The sequence below is a fragment of the Triticum aestivum genome, chromosome 1A (assembly GCF_018294505.1).
Source record: "Triticum aestivum cultivar Chinese Spring chromosome 1A, IWGSC CS RefSeq v2.1, whole genome shotgun sequence".
Classification (NCBI taxonomy): domain Eukaryota; kingdom Viridiplantae; phylum Streptophyta; class Magnoliopsida; order Poales; family Poaceae; genus Triticum; species Triticum aestivum.
Window position 1 is genome coordinate 481,861,648 of NC_057794.1, and position 7,845 is coordinate 481,869,492.

General features: G+C 43.1%; 1 long non-coding RNA gene across 3 annotated transcripts; it reads left to right on the forward strand.

Annotated features, from left to right (window-relative positions):
• The first annotated feature begins 508 nt into the window (after positions 1 to 508).
• On the forward strand, positions 509 to 6,180 carry LOC123058676 (uncharacterized). 3 transcript variants are annotated; one of them, XR_006427272.1, is made up of 4 exons: positions 509 to 1,177; positions 1,307 to 2,088; positions 3,357 to 4,576; positions 4,664 to 4,801. It is a non-coding gene; the product is annotated as an uncharacterized lncRNA (long non-coding RNA). The 3 variants fall into 3 exon arrangements; XR_006427273.1 differs by having other exon boundaries at positions 514 to 1,177; positions 4,467 to 4,576; XR_006427271.1 differs by lacking the exons at positions 3,357 to 4,576; positions 4,664 to 4,801 and adding exons at positions 5,000 to 5,119; positions 5,530 to 6,180 and having other exon boundaries at positions 516 to 1,177.
• The last annotated feature ends 1,665 nt before the right edge of the window (positions 6,181 to 7,845 follow it).

Genomic DNA, 7,845 nt, shown 5'->3' on the forward strand with positions numbered 1-7,845 from the left:
TCGGAAGGAGGAACCCGCCTTGCAATGCTGAAGAAAATTTGCGTGCCGAACACATTGTCATCGAAGACTGGTTCAGGGGCTACTAAGGGAGTCCTGGATTAGGGGATCCTCGGGTGTCCGGTCTATTTGATATGGGCCGGACTGATGGGCCATGAAGACAAAGCAGAAGATTATCCCCCTTGTCCGGGTAGGACTCCTATGTGCGTGGAATGACAAGTTTGGTGTCCGGGTGTAATACTTCATTCCTTTGCAAATCGACTCTATACAACCCTAGGCCCCTCCGGTCTGTATAAACCGGAGGGTTAGGTCCGTAGGAGGGAGGAGAAGAATCATAGGCTAGACAACTAGGGTTTAGCCATCATGATCTCGAGGTAGATCAACTCTTGTAACCCTTATACACACCGAATACAATCAAGCAGGACGTAGGATTTTACCTCCTTTAAGAGGGCCCAAACTTGAGTAAATATTATGTCCCTATTGTCCCTTGTTACCATTGATCCTCAGACACACAGCTTGGGAACCCCTACCTCAGATATGCCGATTTTGACACCGACACCTGCCCCACGCCGGCTTCCTCCCCCGAACCACGTTGCGATGCAACCGCCTCATCCCCCTCCTCGTTCCCCACCATCTCAAGCTTCAATTTTCTCCACATCACCGGTAGTTGATCTGTGGGCAGAACTACGGGCGGCGGCCTGGAGCGGCAGTACGCGAGCTCTGACTCCATCCCGAGCCAGCCGGCACACCCACTGAGGACGGACCGGAGCAGCCACAACCGGCGTCGCCCGCAGGGCGAGGCCCCATCCTGCAGGGTGAGGCCTCCCGGCCAGGCCCGCAGTAGGTGCCGGTCGGTGCGCCTTGGCAGATGCAGGGGAGGCGTAGGTCGCCGGCCCCAGCTCCCCACCCAGTCTATGGACCGCCGCGTCGTTGCTCTCCAGGAACGCGGCCGCAGATCCTTCTGAGCTGAGGCGCACCGCATGGCCAAGCGGGGCGGTGACAACGCGCTAGTGAGCCAGTGCCGGCTGGACCAGAGCATGACCGGCGCCGCGCGCGCGGTCTGGGGCCTGTAGTTCCTCGACCAGAGCATGGTCACGCAGGGCAGCTGGCCCGAGGTGGAGAAGTGGTTCGACCATCATCTACAGCCTGCTCCTCCGCTCGCACTTCAGCCAGTACATTGGTAAGCTCGCTCGCTCATCCATTTCCCTGAAGCGTCAGCTTTATTATAAGGAAAAAAGAAAGTCTGAATTTTTAGCCAGTGTGCAACAGAACTACTGCCACAAATGATCTTCCCAACTTTGTGTTCTAGGGATGGTTGGATCACAGGAATTCACGGCACAGATGTTTGATGCGCTTGTACAGCGAAGGGGGTCGTTGCTCTGGTGCTGACCAAGGATGAGCTGAGGGAATTCTGGGAGCATCTATCAGATTCATGTTCTTGGTTGTTTCAATTTGTTTCAACCCATTCAGGTTCATGGATTATATCACAGATAACATCAGATTCGGTTTGATTCAACACAAGAGCAGTTGTTTCTGTCAGGTTTTGATCTGTCAAGTTGTTGTTCAGTCAAGATCGAATTTCCGTGACCAAATGTTCAGAGACCAAATAATCTTAGACATGCTCTTAATTATTGGATCATGAACTTGCAGTAATAAACATGATAAACAATACTAGGACCGCCAAGAAACTGTATTTAGTGATCTTGTTAAAGAAGCTACAGACACATCATTATAATGTGCATTTCAATCAGACTTGAGATGCAAATAACACAGTAGTACAACAGGATAACTAGACAAGAAGCATTGGAGAAAATTACTGTCTATCCCAGGATTACTTATTTGTTTTCATCACACATTAGAGATTTTTGTTCTCCACTTGTGTGTACACTGAAGCTACTAGATTTGGTACTTTTCCATCTTTGTTCTTGATTATCAGGTCCATCTTGCAAAGATTTGGTACTTGTCCATCTTACAAATAGAAGAAACAGAGGATGCTTATCAGGTCCATCTTGCAAAGATGCCTTAGATCCAGGAAAGATGAACAAAGATTTGGTTTCATTGCAAGTTTTGGACAACATTCAAGCTTATCAGGTCAGTTAGTTTCTTCATTTATTATTATTTTACTGCAAAATGCTCATGTAGTAAGCCCAGGCCTTTTGACCAAGCAGTTGCTAGTACAAATTAAGAACTTCAAATCTGGATGTTTCATCCCTTTGAGAAGTATTCAGCTAAATCATTTTTATGGTATGATAAATATTGGAAGTGCTATCCCTGTCCATTTACATATAGGACATGTGCTTGATAATGTCTTGATGGTTTTCTCTGTTTGTTTTTCGTTCAGTAGAATTTTTTGTTTAGTGGCAATACAATGTCAATTACCTGAAGCGGCACATTCGGAATTGTATTCACTCAAGGTTGATATTTTGGAGTATTATGTCCAATGATTAGTGTAGATTAACAATGAGTTGTGTAGAATGACTAAATCTGTTTATAAAACAATGTAAATGTTGTTTAGCTTGAATTGTTACTTTCCTAATGTCATGCATCTTACCGCTGATGTGTTTCTAGAAAAAATATTTATTACTCCTAATTCAGTCTTGGAACATTTTTTTCTTTATTTTCAAGTCTTTCTTTTTTTATTCGAGTAGCATGATGAGCTTGCAACACTAGGAGTAGCATGATTGGTTCCAGTACACACATCATCATTAAATCTTTTGGTTCCAGTAGCATGTTATTGACATAGAGATTGTGTAAAATTTAACACATTACTGGACTGCGAACTGCTTCCATTATCCTGTTGAACACAACCTTTGCTGGGACGCACGTGACCAACGGAATTGTTCCTTTCCCTTTCTCTGCTTGGCGGGTGTTGCGGATCTTCTTTCTCTTTCTCTACTTAGAGGGTGGTGCTGCTTGGAGGGTAATGTTGGCTGCAGAATGTTGTTTCTCTTCTTTTCCTTTCTCTGCTTGGAGGGTGTTTCTGCTCTTCTTTCTCTTTCTCTGCTTGGAGGGTGGTGCTGCTTGGAGGGTAATGTTGCCTGGAGAATGATGTTGTTCTTCTTCCTCTTTCTCTGCTTAGAGGGTGTTTCTGCTCTTCTTTCTCTTTCCCTGCTTGGTGGGTGGTGTTGCTTGGAGGGTGTTGCTGCTCCTATTTCTCTTTCTCTGCTTCGAGAGGGCTGCTGCTGCTGCTTTGAGGTCTGCTGCTGCTATAAGTGCCAATGTCCACTCAACTAGCTCAACGTCTAAAGAGAGAGCAATAGAAAGCCTTCCTTCTTGTTGCCGACGTTCTTTATGCATGCGAGGAATCTTGTAGTATATCCCTCCTTTTTTCTCATAATCTCTCGCATGCATGATTGCAGTGTCACGAAGCTTCGAGCTAGCGTGTCGACATCATAGTTTCGATATTCTTCCTCCAAGCCTTCTATCAATTCCCTGATGCTTTGAGGTGCTCTGCAATCGGTATGCGACTGGAGAGACCTGAAGATGCAGAGATCAAGAATATTCAGGTCGGGGCTGTTTAGAGGTTGTTGGATCAACTTGATATCCAGATCAGTTTGTTCTATGGCCTGTTGGAAAACCTCGTCACTAGGCTTAAGATGCGGTGTAGCATTATCTTGCTGGATAAAGATGGTCCGTTCTTCATCTTTGGTGGGCCACAGGTCCTGGATAGCTGGAATCAGTTTCTCACACATATATAGCCTCAATACATCTCTTGTAACTTTCAATGATTTGAGTTCGAGTGTCCCTTTTTCTCTATTTTCACTCCTTTGAGCCGGAGACTCTGTGACAAAGGGTCAAATGCCTATCTTTCCATCAAACGTGACGACACCATCTTTGCCATATCTTGGTTTAGCAACGGCCGCGAGAAACATCACCTTCGCGATGCTATCCTTATGATGCAAGGTGTGCAAGAGATCATGTTCTTCAGGAAGCAGCAAGTAGCCATTCACCTCATGTGTCAGATTAAACCATTTCTCATCCATGTAGACTATGACATCTAATTCCCGGAAAGGAGGCCAGGGAGTTCTCAGCCAATTATCATCAGCCATAGAAATGCAAAATCTCAATCTTTGTATCTGGTTGGCTGGCTTTATCGTGGGCCTCTGTTTTTTAGTGTTGCACCTCAACTCACCCAACACAAACCTTACGTGTAAGGTCGTGCAACTTACACCCAAGGACCTTGATAGACTTTGAAATGTCCTCCGCCTATTTAGTGGGATTGTCGCCATCCTCAACAGGTCCAGATCTTTCGGCTTACGGCCAACATTACCTTTCTTTTGGTTCGAGACATCAACTTTCACCCCTCGTGCAATTTGGTGATTTGCTCTTCTCCATATTCTACGAACAGTGCTTAGGCTTGTCTTCAGTAGGTCGGCAATGAGCTTCTTGTCTGTTTTCACCACTTGTCCATCTTTGTTCCTGATTACTTTGAGAGCAAAATAAACACCAAATCTCTCCTTATTTGTCAGTTCTCTGCTTTTTGGATGCTCAACATCTTCAAGTTGTACTTCTCCTTCTTCTTCTTCTTCATTGGCTTCAAGTTGTACTTCTTCTTCTTGAGGAATCAAATTCAGATCTGGTACTTGTTCTTCTTGAGGAATGAAATGTAAATCTGGTTCTTCTTGTTCTTCTTGAGGAATCTAATTCATATCTTGTTCTTCTTCAGGAAGCCAATTTAAATCTGGTTCTTCTTGTTCTTCTGGTTCTTCAAGTTCCCAATCATCATCTTGTCGAGGACTCATGTTGAGATCAACACCAAACATCATCGCAGTGGTGGCGATGACACAACTTGAGCTCACTGTGACAGGCAAGTTGAAAAGGAGAGTCATAAACTGTGATAAACTTTAGGCATTCATCCATATTATCTTTACTTTAGTTTGTGCAAATAAACAATGAAAATAATAATTGAGGATTATTACAAAGACAGAAATGTGTTGAAAATGGATGACATCATGAGTGTCACTGCTTTCTTATATCACTGAATTTTTTCTTAACTTTGCAGGGTGCCATCACCAAAAGGATGACAACAATTGAGGAAATGGCAGGAATGGATGTTCTCTAATGTGACAAAACTGGAACTCTCACTCTCAACCATCTTACCGTCGACAAAAACCTAATCGAGGTACTTTTCTTATCCTAAAGTGCCCAAATTGAACCACTCCATATTATAGTTACAGCAGCAGGGGACAACTTCATCCCCTATAGGAGCACATAAATTTCATGCACTTGCTGTATGGGTGCCTACAGTATGTACCCATCTTCCTACATGGGACAAATTGCATGCATGATTGCAGTATGTGAGGAACCTGACTTTATGCACTTGCTGTCAATTTCTAATTCTAGTTACAGGAGCACATAACCACTTCATCCTCACACAATCTTTTCAGCTTTGAATAATGGCTAATCAAAAAAGCCTACACTGCATCAAGCAATTGAAAACTTGATGGAGCTTGCCTGAGATTTAGAATTCCCTGTACCTTCTTCATATTGCAGTATGTGAAGATTTTGAATTCCTTGTACCTTCTTCTTCAGTGAGGAACTCTAAAACTTGATGGAGCTTGCCGAAGATCTACTGGTGAGAAGGGGAGTAGAGCTCTGGTAGGAAGATGGGGAGCAGAGCACCGGCAGGGAGCAGATCTTCCCCTCCCTGACCGTGAAGGAAAGAACCTCGCTATGGAGGAGCTCGTCCATGTGAAGGTGCAGGCTGCAGTGACGCCTGGCCACACTACAGCAAGGAGGAGGGGAAGATGGAGGCACGGCGCCTGAGCCTGGCAGCGGCAGAGACGGAGATCTATGTGCTGGAGCCGGCGACATTATCTTGCTGCCGAAGATGGAGCTCGAGGTGCTGAGTGGCGGGAGCCCAAGGAGATGGCACCGGCGGCGGGGTCCTAGGGCTGGGGATCAAGCTCGAGGTGCTGCATGGAGAAAGCTCGAGGTTCTAGCCTGCCGGAGATCGAGGTTCTGGCCGATGGGAGTTCCTCGCGGTGGATCACGTCCAGCAGACGGGAAACTCGGATAGATTGCAACGATGTCAAATTTGGGAAGGGCCAGTTTGTAAAATTGCTTTGTTCACAATTCCGCCCCCCCCCCCTCGGTTCATCTATTTCAGAATGGAGGGAGTACTTAGCAAGTAATTTACAAAAAACGCCATGAATAAAATGTGAACCACCATCAGTCATTAAATATCTAGGGACTCCAAAGCTCGGATAAATAACTTCTTTAAGCATCTTAATAGAAGTGTTATGATCAGCACTACTAGTTGGAATAGCTTCTACCCACTTAGTAACGTAATCAACAACAACTAAAATATGTGTATACCCATTAGAGAAAGGAAAAGGTCCCATATAATTGAAGCCCCAAACATCAAATGGTTCAATAGAAAGCGAATAATTCATAGGGATTTCCTGACATCTACTAATACTGTCGATTCTCTGGCATTCATCACAAGACAAAACATACTTACGAGCATCCTTGAAGATTGCAATACCTTATGTGCAGTCCTATCTCCAGCGTGGTGTCCTCTGTAAGACTCGGAGTGGCACTTGCGTAGGATCTGTTTCTGTTCATGCTCAAGTACACAACGTCTAATAACACCATCTACTCCTTCTTTATAAAGGTGTGGGTCATCCCAAAAGTAATGTCTTAAATCATAGATTTTTTTTTCTTTTGCTAGTATGTGAAACTAGGTGGTATAAATTTAGAAACAATGTAATTAGCATAATCATCATACCATGGAGTATTACGAGAAGCATTTATGACAGCTAATTGCTCACCAGGAAAGCTATCATTAATAGGCAGTGGGTCATCAAGAACATTTTCTAACCTAGACAAGCTGTCTGCAACGGGGTTCTCATCTCCCTTTCTATCAATAATATGCAAATCAAATTCTTGCAGTAAGAGAACCCATCTAATAAGTCTAGGTTTAGCATCTTTTTTTTCCATAAGATATTTAATAGCAACATGATCAGTGTGAACAGTTACATTGGAATCAACAATATAAGATCTGAACTTATCACAAGCAAAAACAACTGCTAACAAATTCTTTTTCAGTAGTAGCATAATTTCTCTAGGCACTGTCTAGGATTTTACTAGCATAATTAATAACATTCAACTTCTTATCAACTATATGTCCTAGAACAACACCAACAACATAATCACTAGCATCACACATAATTTGAAAGGGTAAATTCCAATCAGGTGGTTGAACAATAGGTGTATAAATTAAGGCTTTCTTAAGTATTTCAAATGCTTCTACACAATCATCATCAAAAACAAAAGTAACATCTTTTTGCAAGATATTACTAATAGGCCTAGAAATTTTAGAGAAGTCTTTAATAAACCTCCTATGGAAACCAACATGACCAAGGAAACTTCTTAGACCTTTGATATCTTTAGGACACGGCATCTTTTCAATAGCATCTACTTTAGCTTTATCAACTTAAATACCTCTTTCAGAAATTTTATGCCCGAAGACAATACCTTCATTAACCATAAAGTGACACTTCTCCCAGTTCAAGACAAGATTGGTTTCTTCACATCTCTGCAAAACTCGATCAAGGTTGCTTAAGCAATCATCAAAAGAAGTTCCGTAAATGGAGAAATCATCCATGAAAATCTCAAGAATCTTTTTCACAAAAGTCAGAAAATATAACAGTCATGCATATTTGAAAGGTAGCAGGTGCATTGCATAAACCAGAAGGCATACGTCTATAAGCAAAAGTACCGAAAGCGCAAGTAAAAGTTGTCTTTTCTTAGTCCTCTTTTGACACAGGTATTTGAGAGAAACCAGAATAACCATCTAGAAAGCAAAAGTGTGTATGTTTGGATAATCTTTCTAGCATTTGATCA